This window comes from Rousettus aegyptiacus, unplaced genomic scaffold, assembly GCF_014176215.1.
Source record: "Rousettus aegyptiacus isolate mRouAeg1 unplaced genomic scaffold, mRouAeg1.p scaffold_m13_p_14, whole genome shotgun sequence".
NCBI lineage: Eukaryota > Metazoa > Chordata > Mammalia > Chiroptera > Pteropodidae > Rousettus > Rousettus aegyptiacus.
The window spans coordinates 10857150-10877827 of NW_023416289.1; the positions used below are offsets into that span (position 1 = coordinate 10857150).

The 20678-nt window shown below is 33.5% G+C and overlaps 1 long non-coding RNA gene and 1 pseudogene across 3 annotated transcripts in view; one reads left to right on the top strand and one right to left on the bottom strand.

Annotated features, from left to right (window-relative positions):
- The window catches only part of LOC107511915, a 50754-nt gene extending 32288 nt beyond the window's left edge, over positions 1–18466 (bottom strand). For 2 of the 3 annotated variants that reach the window (XR_001597170.2, XR_001597168.2), the window contains exon 1: positions 15576–15924. This is a non-coding gene — a long non-coding RNA (uncharacterized LOC107511915). Of the gene's footprint in view, positions 1–15575; positions 15925–16735 lie in introns of those variants that run through there. The other variant, XR_001597169.2, reaches the window with a different exon arrangement.
- LOC118611849 lies at positions 9373–9491 on the top strand (annotated as a pseudogene).
- Positions 18467–20678: the final 2212 nt, after the last annotated feature.

The window sequence follows — 20678 nt, forward strand, 5'->3', positions numbered from 1 at the left end:
CAACAAACAAGTGTTGGCGAGGATGTGGAGAAAAAGCAACCCTTATGCACTATTGGTAGGATTGCAAATTGGTACAGTCACTATGAAAAACAGTTGTGAGGTTCTTCAAAAACTTAATAATAGAACTACATTATAGCCCAGCAATCGTACTTCTGGGTATTTATCCAAAGAAAACCAAAACACTAATTCAATGAGATGTATGCAGCCCTATATTCACTGCAGTGCAATTTATAATAGCCAAAATATGGAACCAACTCGAGTGCCCATCAATAGATGATTGGATAAAGAAGGGGTGATACAAATATGCAACTGAATATTCTTTAGCCAAAAAAAGAGAAATCTTACCATTTGCAACAACATGGATAGACCTAGAGGGTATTATGCTGAGTAAAATAAATCAGACAGAGAAAGACAAATATCATATAATTTCACTTATATGTGAAACATAAGGAACAAAATAAATGAACAAACAAAATGAAAACAGACTCATAGACACAGAGAACAAACTGGCAATTGCCATATGGATGGGAGGATTGGGGCTGGGTGAAAAAGGTGACGGGATTAAGAAGTACAAATTGTTAGTTATGAAATAGTCACAGGGATGTAGAGTGCAGCATGGGGAATATGGTCAATGGTATTGTGGTGACTGTGTGTAGTACCAGGTGGGTGCTGAGCTAGTAGTGGGTATAACTTCATAAATTACAGGGATGTCTGGCCACTATGCTGTACACCTGAAACTAATATAAAATAATATTGAACGTCAACCCTAATTGTAAAATAAAAATTAAAAAATAAAAGTAAAATAAAATCAGAAAAAAGAGAAAGAATCGAACCCAGGAGAAAATGGAATGACATTTTAAAACTACTGAAAAAAGAAAATTATCAATCTAGAATCTACAGCCAGTGAAAATATCCTTAAGAACAGAGGCAAAAAAAAGATATTTTCAGATGAACAGAACCTGAGGTAGTCTGTCAATAGTAAACCAACACTACAAGAAATGCTAAAAAAATTTCTCTAGGTAGAAAGAAAATAATACTAAATAGAAACTCTAATTGTAGGAAAGAATGAAGAGTGTTGGAAATGGATCTTAAAAAGAAAGAAAAAAGTAGTTAAGTATAAGAGTATTTTTTTTCCTAATTCCTTTAACAATCGATGGTTGAAAGCAAAAGCAATATTTTAGTGTAGACTTTACAAAGTATGTAATAATAAAATATATGACAAAACAGCACAAAGTATGGAAGGAGATGAATGGAAGTATAATGCTGATGGTTCTTAATTTACATGTGAATGAGTATAAAAATAATTTAAGACAAAGTGTGATAAGTTAAGAATGGCTGAGATTGTCATATTGGATAAAAAATAAGACTCAACTACTTGCTGCCTACAGAAAGGCACTTTAAATGTAAAGGCACAAATTGGTTAAATATAAAGGAATATAAAAATATATATCATGCTAACACTAATTAAAAGAAAGTTGGGGTAACTATATTAATCTCAAAGTACATCTCAGAGCAAATAGGATAACCAGGGATAAGAAAGGTTATTTCATAGTGACAGAGTCAAATCATGAAGATATAATAATCCTATACATTGATGCACCTAATAACAGAGTTTTAAAATGCATTAAATAAATGCGAAATACATAAAGCAAATCTCATTGAACTGTAATAGACTGATTCACAATTATAGTCAGAGATTTAAAGACCCTTTTCTTAATAATTGATAGAACGAGTAAACAGAAAATCAGTAAGGATTTAGCAGATTTGAGTACTGTCAACCATCTTGACCTAACTGGCATTTATTGAACACTCCACCCAACAATAGCAGATTACTACACATTCTTTACAGACGTAGATAGAACATTTACCAACATACCTTACTGTAGGCCATAAAACAAGTCTCAAATTTAAATGGATTTCAGTTGACCTAACATATATATTCTAATCACAATAAAATTAAATTAAATTCACAATAGAAAGATATTAGAAAATCCACAGATATTTGGAAACTAACACACATATAAAAACCTGTGGGTTAAAGGAAAATTCCAAAGGGAAATTTAAAATTATTTTGAACTTTATGAAAATGAAAATACAACATATCAAAATTTGTGGGTTATCTGTAAAGGAGTGCTTAGGGGGAAATAATGTGAAATTTTTATATTAGAAAAGAATAAAGGTATCAAGCCAAAGACCTTAGACTCCGCCTTAAGAGATAAGAAAAGGAGCAGCAGATGTAACCCAATACAATGAGAAGAAAAAAGCTAATAAACATGAGAGCAGAATTAAATATAATAGAAAAAAAATAATAGAGAAAATGGAAACAACTAAAAGCTGGTTCTTTGGAGAAATCAATGAAATTGAGAGACTCCAGTAAGGGGCTAATATCCAAAATATATAAAGAGCTCATACAACTCAACAGCAAAAACACGAACAATTTAATTAAACGGGCAGAGGACCGGAACAGACACTTCTCTGCAGAAGACACACAAATGGCCAACAGACATGAAAAGATGCTCAACTTCACTGACTATTAGGGAAATGCAAATCAAAATCACAATGAGATACTACAACCTTACATCTTTTAGAATGGCTATCACCAATATGACAAGTAATAACAAGTGCTAGAGAGGTTGTGAGGGAAAAGGAACCTTCATACACTACTGGTGGGAATGTACATTGGTATAGCCACTGTGGAAAACAGTATGGAGGGTCCTCAAAAAATTAAGAATAGAATTACCATATGACCCAGCAATCCTTCTTCTGGGTATCTGCCACCAAAATTTGAAAACATTTATCCATAAAGATATATGTACTCTGATGTTCACTGCAGCATTATTCACAGTGGCTGAGACATAGAAATAACCAAAATGTCCTTTGATAGATGACTGGATAAAAAGATATAGTCCATATATACAATGGAATATTACTCAGTCATAAGAAAAAATGAAATACTGCCATCTGCAACAACATGGATAGATTTTGAGATTATCAGGCCAAGTGAAATAAGTTAGACAGAAGAGGTTGAGAACCATATGATTTCACTCATATGTGGGATATAAAACTGAAAGGAATAAACAAGCAAGACAAACAGAGACTCATGGACACAGACAACAGTTTAGTGGTTATCAGAAGTGGGGTGGGGTGAGGTGGATAAAGGTAAAGAGAGTCAAATATATGGTGATGGAAGGAAATTTAACTGTGGGTGATGAACACCACCATGCAATATATATATGACGTATTATTGAACTGTACATTTGAAACTTATATAATTTTATTAACCAATGTCATCCAAATAAATTTAATAAAAATAAGTTTCTAGCTCATTTCTGAATCTTGTATGTTTTTATCATTTTTCCGGAAGGTAATCTATGTATTCCAAAAGATTTTCATTTTAGTTAGCATTTCCAGATGATTGCAGCACGAGGGTTTTTAGATGATCTAGTCTATCACATTGTCCGGATCAGACGTCCTCTCAGCTTGTACTTTATTTTCTACTTCTGTAGTTTTGATCTAAGGCTGGGAATCTGCATATGTGAAGGGCCAACTTAAGTTATATGCAGAGCTTTGACTGCATGGGTTGTGGGCATCCCCAACCCCCATATTGTTCAACTCTATTTCTAAACCCACATCTGCTGCTCTAGATAGGTTTTTCTTCTTTCTAGTCTATAATATGCATTGTTCTTTAATAATTCTGTGCTTTTGTTCATGCCATTTTACTGACCTGGAATATCCACTCTCCACATTGCCTATGTTAATTCTAGTCTTTAAAGGTCAGCTTAACCTTCATCTCCTCTATGATGCTTCTTATTCCTCCAGCCACCATTGACTTCTCTCTTCTCTAAATTCTCCTAGAATTATAGTCTGCATTTAATCTTGAGTTACATGTGGTCCTTTATTATTTGCTCTTGCTTCTCTTATTTCACACTCAATTTCAGAAAATTAATTTGAATAAATATGATATCCTTGTGCTGATTAAAGCACCAAAGGCCTAAAATATTTAATGTGCGTTATTCCTATAATGTGCTAATTATAATTAATAACAATGTAGCAAATTTATAATACAGATCTCTACTTTGACAATATATAAATTAAGGATTTTTTTCTTTAAATATTCAAGATAATTTTCTGACCTAAATCAAATGTTATATCATACATTTCTGCTGGATAAAATCTTAACTGTCAAATTCCATTTGTGACTCTTTATAGTAAATATTATGTTGTAAGCCTTTCAGAGAAATACCTACATCACTTTATAGGTGGAAAGTACAGGCTTTTTATCTTTTAAAATTCTGGACTCAGCGAAATATCTGAGAAAAAGAAAAGCTAAATTAAAATGCAATATATAGTTATGTTGAGATATGATATTGTCTTAGATGACTTATATGCTAACAAGTTTACATTGTAGATATCCACTCTAAGATTTTTTTCATCCTTGTAGAACTTAAAACCTAGAAATTACCAATCATTGCATTTATTTTATTGGAAATTTCTTACATTTTTAATAAGATTTGCTATATATATAGCAAATTGCTTAGTGAGGTAATTTCATCTTCTAAAATGAGGTTTCTTGAATTCAGAGAAAAGTTGTGTTGTCTTCATAGCACCAGAACATTCCCACTTTTGTGTAATACACACAGAGATCTGCAGGGGGACTTGTTCCTAGGGGATTAATCAGCTCTGGAACAGCCAGTGCTCATGCCAGATAAAGACTGGCAGGAAGCTGATGAGGCAGCACAATGAATGATCTACCATAAAGGCCATGGGCAAGAGGTGGCCATTAGTCTAGAGCTCAGTAATGCACTCTTCAAGTACATTACTCACCAATCCATCAGGCAACCTGCTACAGGACTGAGAGATTCCAGCACTTTTAAATCTGTAATGCGATGGCTGCCAGCCTGCTCTACATGCCCGAGGTTACAAGGGCACAGTAGTGTGGAAAGAAGGCAATTCATTTGGTGTCATAGCTAGTATTTTTTCTATTCTTTCTTCTGCGTGTACTTAAGAAATGGGACTTCCATTATCCACAGATTAATAGCAGAGAGAATGCTCTGGTGTCTCTATTAGCATTAACTACTGGCAGATATTTTTTCAGTGCCTAATTGGCAGAATTTTCATTAGCAAAAAATGAGAAAAAAACTGTATAGGAAAATATGTTAATATTCATTCCAAAATACAGCTACATAAATTTTATATTAAAATAGATTATCAAAACAAATCCAATTTAGTAAATAAAAGCCACAGAAACATAAATATGCCAAAACTTAGCTGTAAATCAAGAGCAAAATTATTCTTTTTTATACAGGCAGTATTTACCAAAAGGCTCACTATGCTATAATTATAATCTTAAGTGAGGATACAGGCAAAGAAAGTGATGACTTTTACTAATGATAAATTTCCCTTGTATGCAATTAACAAAGATAAACTACAGTCATAGACAAAGAGAGAGAGGTCTTGGATTGAACTTAATTATGGTAGCCTTATTATTCATCCTGAGATTAAAACTTTCTACTTCTTTAGTGTTTCAATACGATTTATAATGATAGTAGATGTAATTATAATTTTTGAATGTTCTTGCTTGGTAATATGAAAGGTTGGCAAATCTATGTTCCCATTTTATGAAGTAGCTTATAAGATCTAAAGATGTGAGAAGCATATATCCAGATCATTCAATAAGTTTCAGTAAGTGTAGAGGAAGGAAGGGAAAGAAGGCATTGTCTAAGCAGCAGTTATGTTCCTGATGACTTCCAGAGAACTGAAGTCTCTGTAGGATCACTGTGGTGATAAACCAACCAATAGGAAAGTACAGAATTAGGAATTCTTGCTTGAGAAAGGCAGGAGGATCATCTGTAATCTTCCCCTTCTGACAGAGGTGAGCATCATGTCATATCATGCCCTACACCAGAGCTTTCTCAGCCTGTGGATGAAAGCCAGCAGTAGAGATTTAATATACCTACATCACAATAATAGAAAATATTCACTTAGCATGTGTTAAGTGAGAGGAGAAACTGTACTAGGTTCTTTACTTATAGTACATCATTTAATCCTCACAACAGCCCTCTGAAGCCATTATAACTTTTTAGAAATGAAAAAATACAGTTTAAACAATTTGCAAAATTATGTGAGTACAGATTTGAATCCAGGCAGTCCTGCTCCATAGCACACATTCTTGAACATTTTATACTCCCTCCCATATCCTTTTGAAAGGTATCATAGCTAGATTATTATATTCAGCAGGTCTGGCATGGGGTTCATTTTAAAAAGCTCTACAGACAGTTCTGATGCACAGCCAGGATTAAGAACCAGAGGTCTAGTTTAGTTATCTAGCTTATCCATCCTATAGAATGGTTCCTTAGGACTGGGCTCATACTCTTGTTTTATACCACAGGAAATGCTTTGGTGTATCACAATGTCATGTGTAATATATTGTCAAACCTTGTCCTAAATGGGATTGAAGGATGGGATGAGAGGTGCTCAAAGACAGAACTGCTTACTGCTCTCTTTTGTTCTGGTCATATCCCACTTGGAATACAAGGTTTTCCTGGACATCATAGGTAGACAAAATAGTCAAAGACAACTACAATTATGCGAGAAAATGAACCATGTAAAATCATAACCGGAATCTGCCCCTTCTGACAAAGGTGAGTATTATGTCATACCATAAGAAACCAAGGGTACTTTGTCTTTAGAAGAAATGACTTGGGGGCAGATATGATGACAGTATTCAAATATTAGAAGAGCAGATAACTAGGCTCTGTGATGAAAGTTCAAGGTAGACAGACTATAGTGTCTAATGGCAGAAAGAATGTTCTAGGGATGAGAGGTGCTCAAAGATAGGACTGGTTACTATAGAAAGTTCTTAGTTCTCTGTTACTACAGGTGTAAGTAATATTTGGTGGCACTGTTATACAGAAGGTTCAAGCATTAAATGTACTGGGTTAGAACCCCACTTTGGGGTTCACTACAACATCAAAAGTTTTATTCTGCATGTATCCTTGGCCTAGGCTGGGCTAATATGCAGATGATAGAACAGGCACAGTTTTAACAGTTGTATAACACCAGTATCAGTTCTGATGTCTACGCAGTAGATATCAGTGATTAATATTTTTAAATATTGCCCCAGGGGTATGAACATTCATTCAATACAACAATCATATTCTGAGCATATTCTCAGGCACTAAATTAAATAAACAAAGATAAATGATGCATGGTCTTTACCCCTAAATCCAGTGGGGTATACATATACACAATAAATTTAGGTTGAACCATATGACACTGCTGACATTTAACCACTTTTGACCTATAAAAATAATAATTTAACATGGTTGAACATAATACAATTGATAGATGTTATTATAAAGATATGTAAAAATGCTATGAGAATACAATAGAGTGAATCATTAATTCTGTCTGAGAAAGCCTATGGGGAGGATGAGATTCATGAGAGATTTTTTTTTTAAATGGAGATGATATTTTAGCTTTATAAAAAGGATAAGCAAGAAATTTTCAGGTAAACAAACATGAAAGAGACTTCCAGGAAGACAGAACAGAAAGTGAAAATGGAAATTGTTTATGATTTAGAATAAAATGTCTGTGTTTCCCCATAGTATTTATAATCTGTAACAAAGCTGACATTTTCCCCACCCCCTTAACTTTTTATATCCTTTATATTCTTCACTGAATACCTTCTGAAAATTTATCAACACCCCAAATACTAGGAAGGCTATAATAGGTATCAATGTAGCTATACTTTCCCTCATAATCATAGATTTTTATGATGATGAGATAGAAGAATGCATATAATTATGCTAAAGAGTAGATGAGGCAGTGGGGATGGGCATGAGTATTATAGACTGGCGGGCTGTGGGTTCTAATATTGGCTCCATCATTTACTAATAGTGGGCCATGGATAAGTTACTCAGCCTCCTAGTGTCTCTTTTTTTCACCTATAAAATGCATATACTAGATTTTTTTAATATTTCACACTGATATGTGTCTATTTCCTTTGTTAGAAAAACAAAAGTGGTTTTACTTTATGCTCTCAGTTCATACCTGGAAAATATAAAACATTAAAACAGAATTTTTTTGAACACTTTTTTTCCTTCAAGTCAATTGTCCTATTTTCAACAAAGTGGGACAAGTGCCAGCTCTCAAGTAGGAAACCTGCTCTTTGAAGTTTCTGGGCTACCTCAACACCAGAGAAATCGGTTCTTCCAATACCACATGCAGTTAAGTCAGTATTTATGAGGAGCCCAGGGATTTTGTTCTAGTGGGAATAATACTTCCTGCAACCAAACAACTAAATATTCTGAATAAAAGATTTACAAAATCCTTTTAAATATATAGCTGAGTTCACAATAAAGTAAAGATAATCCTTAGGGGCAAAGAACTAAGCAGAAGCATGAATCCGGAGAGGTAAACATGCTAAAGCCGGCAGCTGCCCTGAGGGCACCTGCCAATCCACAGAAACCTAGAGCTTCTTATTTGAGAAGTTGGAATGGAAACCCCACCTTAAAATCAGGATTATAGGAGATATACCTTTAGTGAAAGAGTGAACTAGAAATTCTGTCCTGCAAAAGGAGAGATAATAAAACCTCTACTCTATCTTGGCTATGATTGGAAGAAACAGAAAAATGTCTTTTTACTATTCTTAATCAAGCAACATATAATTTATAATCCAAAGAGGGAATCTTCTGAGAGGGAAAAAAGGTAATTATTAATAATTATACCAAGACAAAGGGCATTTTACCTGGGACTATACTGGGCAAATCAGGATGTGTGATTTGCCTTAACTACAGGTTAGCTGTCATGTAGGTACTGAGATAAAAATTAGACTACATACATGTGTTAAAAAATATCCAAGATGAGGAATTAAAGTAATCCTTGGTTGATAGTTCTTTACAGGCACGTAGTAGGAGAAAATTCAAATTCGTTCTACGAAAAAGCATCCTAAACTGTGGCCTCATAGAATTTGCTCAGAAAAAGTCATAGTTTATACAACTTCATGATGGAAAATAAAAAGAAAAATCATAAAACCCATGAGGAAACAAGATACTATGAGTAAGAGCCAATGGAAATAAAGAGAAAGATATGATAAAGAAATACTATTTTTCAAATATTGGAATTACATAATTCAGAATATAAAGTAAGCATGTTTAATACGTACAAAGAAATAAAGGAGGGAATGGAAATATAAGCCAGATATAAGAGAATACAAAATATGACCAGATTTTTATAAAAGAGTCAACTAGATTGTTTATGGAAAAAATATAATTAAAATTTAAAAATCAATGGGCAGTCAGAACAACAGATTTGACATAGATGAAGAGAGAATTAGTGAACTTGAAGATAAAATTAAAGAAATTAGCCATGGTCTATGGCCATGCGACCCTGAACAAGCACAATCCCATCTGATTTTGGAAGCTTAGCAGGGTCGGGCCTGGTTAGTACTTGGATGGAAGACCACCTAGAAAAACCAGGTGCTGTAGGTATAAAAAATAAATTAAAAAAACCGAAGGGATTGTAAGCTGACAAGGTCTTTGCAATCTGTGAGGTCAACCAAGGGTTGCCTCACCTAAAAAAAAAAGAAAGAAAAAAGAAAAAAAAGAAATTAGCCAGAATAAAGAATAGAGAGACACAGAGATGGAAAATATGAAAAAGTAATTATGATATGTAAAAGAAAATAAAAAAATCTAATAAGCATCTATTCATAGATTTAGGTACAGTAATAATAAAAAAAGAAAAGATCGATATTTGAAAGAATAATTACTGAGAAATTTCAAGAACTTCTCAGGAACACATGAATCCTTAGACTGTGGAAGCATAATTATCCTGAGTATGCTAAATATAAAGAAATCTGTACATACATTTTACCTTACCAGAGTGAATCTGTAAAACATCACACATGAAGGGAAGATCTTAAGAGTAAATAAAGTAATGACAATTTACCATGAAAGAAGCAACAGTGATATTTGACTTCTCATCTGCGACAATGAAAATTAGAAACCAGAAATAGAATATATTTACATTTCTGAGAAAATATAATTTGCAATGTAAAATTGTATTCTGAGAAAATTATCTTCAAAGGATGAGGCTTAAATAAAGACATTTCAAACAAAAATTGATAATTTTTTTTACTATTAACCCTCACAAGCATTCTTCAGGGCAATACCTCAGAAAGTGGGTAAATGATCCCAGAAAGAAGGTAGGTGGTACAATTAGAAATGGCAAGCAGAAACAATCAAAAAAGGGATATATTAGATATGGGTATATCTAAATCAACACTGCTGTATAAAATGATTAAACTAGGTCTCTACTTCAGGCAACAGTAAAGTAAATGATCTTAGTCAAATCTTTCTACAGATAACAATGATAAATTCTGAAATATGCACACACACGTGTCTAAAAGTTAAAATTATCAAGTAAAAAAGAAAGTCTGAAGAGCTTTTCTAGATTAAAATTAAATATGCCTATAGAGACATGGCAACTAAATGCAGTCTATAATCTGGATAGCATCCTGAATAGTTGGGGGGATGACTATGAGGATATTACGGGAAAAACTGACAAATATGAATATGGATTATGGCATAATAGTATTGTATAATGTTAAGTTTTCAGAATTGTATAATATACTTGGTTATGTATGAATGTCCTTGTTCTTAGGAAATGTACATTGAAGGATTTGGTGGTAAAAGATAATAATGTTTCCAACTTTCCGAATTCCTCTTAGATGGGGGTAGGAGGTGAGAAGGAGAGAGAGAAAGAGAAAGAATGATAAGGCAAAGGAAAGATACAAACAATTGAAGAATCTGGGTAGAGTACAAATGGGAATTCTTTGTATGATTTCAGTAAATTTTACGTAAGTATGAAATCATATAAAGGTTACAAACTGTCTAAGTTCTATGATTAAAAACAAGACAGGACAAAGACACTGGACAACAGCAAATAAACAAGAAGACAAGACTGAACTAAAACATTCTGAAATTCTTATGAGTCTTGAAAGGGGATAAATGTTTCAATTGTTTTTAGATTTTATATGTATATACATATTAGAATTTAAAATGTGATTATTAAAAGAATATTAATATAGCATGTAACTGCTAAACCAGTAGAAGAACAAAATGAGTTAAGAAAAAGTTTCAATTAAAAATAAGAAATTTAAAAATGAGAACAAGTAGCACAAAATAAGATGGTAAAAAGAAATAGAAACATATTTGTAGTCACAATAAATGGACTAAACTCACCAGAAAAAGATGAAGATTTTAGACTGGAGTTTTAAAAATTCTGTTATATGCTGGTGACAAGAAAAATGCCTACACAGAAAAAGACAAATGAAATTTTCAGGACATTTAGTAAATTCTTAAAACTTAGTAAGAAAAATACAGAATTGAAAAAAAAATGAGCAAAAGAAATAAACAATTGCTTCACAGAACTAGAAATTCAAATGGCCTATAAACTTAAAAAGATGCTCATCCTACCCAGTAATAAGGGAAATGTTTGGAAAGTGGAAAAAAGCACTTGTTTTCCCTTGATACTCTTTATCTTATTTGGTCAAAGGACCACTAATTTTTGGCTGGAAATATAGCTACTTGGAAGACCTCACTTTTCAGTAATTCTTGTAGCTTGGTGTGACTATCTGATTAAGGTCTGGCTAACAGGTTATGAAGTAGATAGAGATTGCTCAAATTAAATTCTAGGAAATGTTCTTATAAATGTTAGGTAGGAGAAGCATGGATTTCTTTCCCTCTTCCTTTTTCTGAGGTGCTGAATGCAAACATGATGGTTAGAGATCAAGCAGCCTCCTTATAGCATGAGGTGAAAACTACGTGTTGTAGAAAGGAAACTTGGACCCTAATTATCCTGGAGCCACCACACTGTACTGAATTGCTTATCTCCATATCTTATCTTCATGAAGGAAAATAAACTTCTGTTTGTTTGTTTGAGCCACTGTTATTCATGCTTGTTTCTGTGTTTTTGTCAATCATAGCTGAACTTAATCTGAAATAATATATGAAGTGAAAACTGAAGAAAGTGTGGATTAGTATACTTATTTGGGAAACAATTTGACATTATCCAGTAAAGCTGAAGATGGAAATATCCTATGACTCAGGAATGTATCCTAGAGAAATTTGCACATGGTCCCTAGGAGACACAAACAAGAATTTCAGAGTAGCACTTGTGTTAATGACAAAGAAACAGGGAAAAAAAACTATCCATGTGGAAAGTTGAAAAAGTATATTCATATAATGGACTATTCAACAGCAAAACAAGAAAATAAAACCAGCATAAATCAATGACAATCTCAAAAACAAATCGAATGAGTCAAATACTAAAAAGTACATCAGTATGATAACATATATATTAAAATAAAAAAACTGTGCTGCATTTACTTGGGGTAGGAAAACCTCTGAGTACCAAAACCAGAAATTATTTAAAATATTGGTATAAGAATTGAGAAGGAGGATGACTTTAATGTCTACACCAGCCCTAACCAATTGTGCTTTGTATGATGATGGAAATGTTCTATATCTGCATTGTCAAATATAGTAATCACTAGCTACACTTGAAATATGGTTAGTGTAACTGAGAAACTGAATTTTAAATTTTATTTAATTTTAATTAATTTTAATACAAATAGCTACATTTGGCTAATGGTTACTGGTCACCACAGGTCTATACAACAAATCCCTCTACAAGTATGGTAGTTTGCCAACTCTTTTCTTATATATTTGCTATATAATTCAAAAGGAGTTCAAAGAATAATGATATTGCTATAATAAATCCTTCCTATTTCTATCTATTATGGAAACAAAGTTTCATCAAGGCTTACATCAGCAAAACAAACATATAAAAAAGAATTGATTCGGGCAAGTCAGTTGAATTCACATCCAGACACATGACCTAATTGGGGGAAAAATTCTCATGCTACTCACTAGTAGGTGTTTTTGATAAAACTTTACTTTTTTGTTTAATAATTACTTATAAAAAATTGGGTAATATATTTATGCTATTTTGATCAATTGTGTGCAAAAAATAATTATAATGTTAATTTGTTAATTTTTAATGCCCAGAGCAGAAGATTCCCAAACTTTCTCAGTTCATGGGACCCTCAGTATTGCAGTAGCTTTTCCAAGGCTTTCCTAGGCTAAAAGGAAACAAAGTCCCAACTTAATAGTAGTAGTTCAGGTCATGCCCAACAGATGTCACTGTGTTCCTCTCGAAAACATAAAATATCCTACAGGGCCCCTGTGAGTTGACAGCAAGGCCCAGGGGTACCTTAGCACACAGTTTGGAATCCTTGGACCTAGAGCCTTTTGCATAGAGAAAAATGAAACAACTGGCAAATATGGATAAAGGATATGGGACTATCTTATATTTCCAATGTTTAGGAGTTGTTTTCGGTTGTCACTCAACTAATGGAAAACATATAGGACATCTACAGAAAGGTAGATTTTGAAATTTACAAAGATTATAACTAATTTTGGAGCAGGGTAGTAGTAAATGGTATGACTGATTAGGAGTCCACAAACACATTATGTTTAGATTAAATATCCTATAAAAGAGAAAGATATGCATATAAACATACCAATGTATATTACTGGAAAAAATATTTTTAACTGTTATATATGTAAAAAGTTGTACTTAACTTAGAAAATGGGCTTATTTTGGAAGATGGAATGAAGATGGAATCCAGCTGGGAGAGCTCACATTCCATCTTCTCACCTCGAAGGCTGTTTGTGGCCACATATTGGAGAGATTGTCTGATTAGCTATTCCTTGTTGAATGACTAGACTATGCTAAGAAAACGGATCCATGCTGGGAAGGTTTGACCGAAAGCGAGAGAGAGAGAGAGAGAGAGAGAGAGAGAGAGAGAGACAGACAGACAGACAGACAGACAGACAGACAGATAGGGATGAAAGAGAGACTGTGAAGTGGCAAAAAAATCACAATGAATTGAAGACAATGTTAGGGTTCAGAATGAGGAGGAGGAGGGGTTAAGGGTTAGCATGTGCTTCTTTGAATCTACAATAAAATGCAGATAGTTGTGTTTTCCATATTATATTTATAAATTTATTTTCTTTCTGGCATTTTCTAGCTATAGTTTAAATCAGTAGTTTATAGAAAACAGAAGTTCCTCAAGTATAGTGGCCATAGACATAGAAAGTCATGTCAAGATGAAATATACAGATACATGTATTTTGAATAAAATATTAAAATAGTTTATTCACCAATGAACCCATCAATTTTTCATAATAAACTTGTGAGAATTTGCTTATTACTGCTCTGCATTAAGAGACTGTTTTACAACAAACTAAAGAAAGTTTTCCATCATCAGCAAGGATTTTTAAGAGAGCAGAAGTTCTCACCTTTAAAAGGCAGCCAATGTGGAAATAATTTTTCCTCAGTCACAATGTAAAATTTGAGAAACTATCACGATGTTCTCTCAAATGACTACTTTATCCAAATTTTGTACTTTCTTTTTCTACTTTGTTTTCATTTTTTAAAGAAGTTTAATTAGCCCTTCTTATAGTTCCCCACAGTACAAAGGGGGTAGTAAAAGTCGTTTCACTGAGTTGCTATGGAAGGTAAGACATTGTCTGAGCAAGCCCTGTACAATCCTGCAATGTCATTCAATGTAAACCATCGAACTTAATTCTCTCCTCTCTCTTGCTTTGGCTTAAGTGAAACACTGTGCCTTCAGGTTCTTGAGATGGGAGTTCTACTTTTATAGATATTTAGAAGTGAATTCATGGCATTATGGATTATATGAGAACTTGGAGATTAAACAATTCCTTCCAACTCTCTCTGATGTGTCCATTACTAGTTCATTTCTTATAGTTGAGAATTTCCCAAGGCTAAAGTCCAAACTTTTTACTCCTTTGACATATCTGAAGGTTCTAGATGAGTCTTATGGTTTCAGATGTTACCTACATTCATTTACCAAGACGCTTCTTACCTTCTTCCCAGTTCCGCATGCACCATTCTCCATAGACCATTTTAATCTAAAGGCCACTACACCTTTTGAAACATTGGAAAAAAGTCCCCTCTCCTCCTAAGAGCTATCTTTACAAATTCTCCCATAATCAACAACAACACCTTCAGTGTTTCTAGGCTCAAAACCTAGGTATCATTTTCCCCTCACCCCATTTCTATTTTGATCTATAATTACAAATTCTTTTAATCTTTTCTTTGTAAAAACCTTAAGATTTTTAACTTTTAATCTTCACTTTTCCATCAACATTATAGTCTCATAACACCCCTACTCTCAGTTCCTAATTTCTCCACTTTCCAGCTCTCTGGACATAACAAGTCCAATGGTTTACTTGGAATTCTCATCATTTGACTTTTCCACACCCATTAAACATTGAGAATTTTTGTACAATACTATTTGTTATTCACGTATCTACAGTGGCTGCCTATCCCTCATTTTATAAAGTCTTAATTAGTAAGTTCATCACTCAAGGTATTTCATCACTGAAACTATAATTTTATTAACCACAACCGTAATTCCATAAAAAAAAAATTCCACTTAACTCCTCTACTGAGTTTGCTATCCTCAAGTTTTCTTTGCTTACCTTCCATACTTTCTGGTCTGCCATAGGTATAACACGGCCGAAAGAACATTTTCATTACTGTGACGAGAGTGGGAATCCACCAAAAGGAAGGGCAAAACTTCTGGAGGTGATCATTTGTTCTGTGATCAAAAAAGGAAATTCAACTGAAAAAAACTTTTGGCTTGGTAGCCTAGAATTTAACTTTCTACAACTGTTCTCCTTCATCTTCAGAGATCCATAGTCTTTATCCTCTTCAAAATCCAGTCTGAATTTTAACTTTAGAAATCTCTCCTAGACTGAGAGCACACAGATAAAATATGCCCTCTACTCAGCATCTATGCTCTTTATTTAGAATTTTTTGGTATGCAGTACATTTCAGTATATATATGATTGTTATATGTATATATACACATTTTCTATCATCAGTCTAAAACACAAAATAATGTTAGACTCCTCTTAATTTTCAAAATAAATGCTTCTATTTCCTTTCTTTTCTTCTAGGGATGCCCACTTTGCTTAAACTCCAAAATCTCTCAGGATGCTTATTTAGACTTATAGGTCAGTTCTGGCGACCATCCTTTGCTTACTCAAACAAGGAGGTGAATTTTTTTTTAGCTGTTAGTAATGTCACTGACACAAGATATGCCTGTTGAAACAAAGTCGGCCCAGTAGCCCCAGCACAGTATTCATTGCAACTATTAAAATATTCTGGTGCCACACTTCTTGTTCAGTACTGGATGAGCCACAGTAAATTGGACATGGCTCTCCGTTAAAAACCTGGCTACCCTGCCCAGTGCAAGCCTGCTGAGCTTGAGTACCTCCTAATGTATGGAAAGAGCTCACCTGCACTCACCCATCTGGCCTCTTGTGACTCTGTCTCAGAGCCAAGTTTTCATGTACTTATAGGCTAGGCTCAGATCTTTGAGGCTGGGACACACATATAAGCACAAATATTTTCTCTAAGGCTGCCCGTAGTACCAGCGTAGATTAATTTGAAAAGATCTCCAGACTCAGTTGCTACTGTGACTAATACAACTCTTTTTTTTTTCTGTTGGTTTTTGCATATCTTCTTCAAGAGCAAAGGTAATGTCCCCTGCTGTTTCAAAGACTATACCCATTTTCTACCCCAGGATAAGTAACAATGCTTTCAAAAAAAAAAACTTGCCTTGTTACATATATACCCAGCTTATGTTAGGGACAAGGCAATCAATTTCTTCTCTCCAATTCGTACAGTCTCCACTGTGATGGGTACTTGTAGAGATATCGTTGTTTCGTTGACCAAGTCCCTAATGTCAACATCATTTGCCCATCTCCACTAAAAGGTCTAGAAAAACCAAATACAGGTTTCCTACACCATCAGAAAGTAGCACATTCCTATGAAAACTTTCCAAAGCTGAAATGGCATAAAGTGAAGAAGTGATTACCATTAATTTATATGGAAAAAATGTTGGGCATTTCCCATAGTCCACAAAATAACGTACCAAATCATACCAAATAACACATAAAATCTAAAGTAATGCTAACATATATTAAAAGTGGGAATGATATGATAAATACACACCCTGTTTTTTACACCCATCAGTCCACTCAAGCAATAGACTTTCCATTTTATCCATTACTGGATGCCAACTAAAAGACCACTTTGCTACTAGCAGAACCAATAGTGACTTCAGAAGCTTTTAAGATTCTATCTCTCTGCATGTAAATAGTACAAATGGAGAATGCAGGCAAGTTCAAGGCACACACAATGTCTTAATATCATTTACCATGATCTAAATGCTTAATTACGTTCAGTTTTATGCCAAGCATATAACATTCTTATGACCTCTCTTAGGCTTTTCTGATACTTTAGGACACATCTTGCTAACAGATGCACAAAATAAAATTGTGATAAAGCACAGATGTTCATGGGATAACAGAAACTTTCCAAAAGCAGAGGATAACTGTACTAGCTTTTCAAACTTCTAATTAGTTCTAACTACTTAGACGCACATGGTAACATGCTGGAGAAAAGTGTGAGACAATAAAATAAGAGCCGCATCAAATCTCTTAGATAAGTGGAACTCCTTTTCTAGTTTAGTAGTTGTCTCTGAAGCTATAATTCAAAAACAGTATTATTAACAAATCTATTTCTGTTGAGCATGCCATTAAAGGTCATTAACTATCTTGCTCCTTCACACTTTGCCATATTTTACCAAATCCCCTATTATCTAATAGAACTAGAGTAACTTACTGCCCCTAGAACATATCTTACACTTTCTGATTCTAAGCATTTTTCAGCTCATGCCATTCTTTGCATCTGGAATTCTGTACCTCATTATGGATAACAAAGTTTTTTTTTTTTTTCGGCTTTATTGAGTTATAATAGACAATTAAAAATGTATGTATTTACAGTATACGGTGTGATGATTTGGCACAAACATATACTGTAAAATGATTACCACAACCAAGTTAAGTAACAGATCCTTCACCTCAGAGTTATCATTTTTTTTGTTGTGGTTGTGAGATTGTTTAACATCCACTCTAACAAATTTGAATTGTATGATACCGTATCATTAACTATAGTCACCATTCTGTGCACAGATCCTCAGAACTCATTCATATTATAACTGAAAGTTTGTACCCTTTGAACAACATCTCCCCATTTCTCCCACTCCCCAGCTTCTGGCAACCACTATTCTATGCTGCTTCTATGAGTTTTCTTCTTTGCCATTTTTTTTTTTTGTAGATTTTACATATGCATGAGATATAAAGTATCTGTTTTTGTCTGGCTTATTTCACTTAACATGTCTTTTATGTTTATCCATGTCATTGCAAATGGCAGAATTGCCTTCTTTTTTTAATGACTGAATAATACTCAATTTTGCGTGTTTGTATCATATTTCCTTTATCCAGTCATATGTCAATGGACACTTAAGTTGTTTCTTGGCTACTGTGATTATGTTGCAATGAACATAGAAGTGAAGATATCTCTTAAAGATACTAATTTTGTTTTCCTTTGTGTGTGTGTATATATATATATACATGTATATATTTGGGTATATATACACACACACATCATACATAATGTGTATACACACACGGAAGTAGGATTGCTAGACTATATGGTAATTGTTTTTAATTTTTTGAGGAATCTCCATACCATTTTCCATAACGGCTATACCAATTTACGTTACCATAAACAATTTACAAGAGTTCCCTTTTCTCTACATTCTCACCTACACTGATCTCTTATTTTTCTGATAATAGTCATTCTACCACGTACGAGGTGATATCCCATTGTGGTATTACTTGCTTTTTCCTGATGATTAGTGATGTCCAGCACCTTATGTAACTGTTGGCATTTGTTATGTCTTCCTTGGAAAACTGTCTATTTAGGTTATTTTCTCATTATTTAATCAGATTATTTGTTTGCTATTTAGTTATATGAATTACTTATATGTTTTCAGATATTAACCCCTTATCAGATACGTGCAGATATTTTCTCTCATTTTGGAGGTGGCCTTTTCATTTTGTAATTGTTTTCTTTGCTGTGCAGAAGCTTTATAGTTTGATGTAGTCTCACCTGTTTATTTTTGCTTTTGTTGCTTGTGCTTTTGGTGTCATATTCAAAAATCTATTGCCAACACAAATGTCGAGGAGACTTTTCCCTGTTTCCTTCTAGGAATTCTAAGTTTTCGGGTCTTATATTTAAGTCTTCAGTCCATTTCCAGTTAATTTTTGTCTGTGGTATAAGGGTCCAATTTCATTCCTTTGCAGGTGGATATCTAGTTTTCCCAGTGCCATTTTTTGAAGAGACTATCCTTTCTCGTTGTGTGTCCTAGGCACCTTTGTCAGAGATTAGTTGAGTTTATTTCTGGATTCTACATTCTGTTCCATTGATCTATGTTTTAAATTCAGTACTATACTCTTTTAATAACTATAGCTTTGTAATATAATTTTAATCAGGAAACTTAATGGCTCCAGATTTGTTCCTCTTTCTCCACATTCTTTTGACTATTTGTGGTCTTCTGTTATTCCATACAAACTTTAGAATTGTCTTTTTATATTTCTGTGAAAAATGCCACAGGTATTTTGATAGGGATTGCATCGAATCCGTAGATTGCTTTGGGTAGTACAGACATTCTAACAATATTAATGCTTCCAATTTATTAACATGGGTCATCTTTCCATATATTTGTGGCTTCTTCAAATTCTTTCATCAATGTCTTATAGTTTTCAGTGTACAGGTCTTTCATCTCTTGGTTAAATTTACTACTAATTACTGAAGATTGAGCAAACTTGTTGTCAGTAGAGCTATACTACAAAACCTTCTAAAGGAAATTCTTCAGGCTGAAGAAACTCATAGATATAGGAAGAAATGATGAGAACCAGAGATAGTTAATACTTGGGTAAATATAAAGAGATACATTTTTCTTTTTTAATAAAAGAATATGAATATTAAATGGAACTATAATAATACTGAACTATTGTTAAAATGTATATAGATCTACTATATATAAAAATAATATCACAAAAGAAAAGATAATCCATGGAAATGGATTGTTGCAAGGCTCTAATATTTAAAAAATAAATACAGCTTCATTGAAATATAATTCACATAATTCACCCATTTAAAGTATACAATTCAGTGGTTTTAATGGTATTCAAAGTAGGATGGCATAAGACATTTTTTAAGAATAGGGAATCCTGATACTGAATTGGAAGTTTTTTCATTGCCGTGTTGTAAACATGTGCTCAAATGCACTTCCTCAAATCTTCCCCCAAGTGGGTCTGGGAAACATGGATTACTTATTGAATATAATTTCAGTTAAAAAGGTAATTCTACTTCAGTCAAGTCTCTTAATAATCTATATTCAAAAATTCAGAAATTTAGAATTGTAAAAATATTAAACATGAAAACAAAGAAAAGGATAAAATTTCCATAAGGATCTATACAGGAAAAATACGTGTAAAAATTTCTCAACCAAATAAAAGTTTTGAAATGACAACATAGTTTGAATCTGATCACCAACCTGAATGACTACTACTTGTTGACAGCATTACAAATGGGGAACCAGATGGATATAGATTACATTTTCTATAGAAGACCAGATAGTAACTTGGCAATCAAACAAGAAAAGT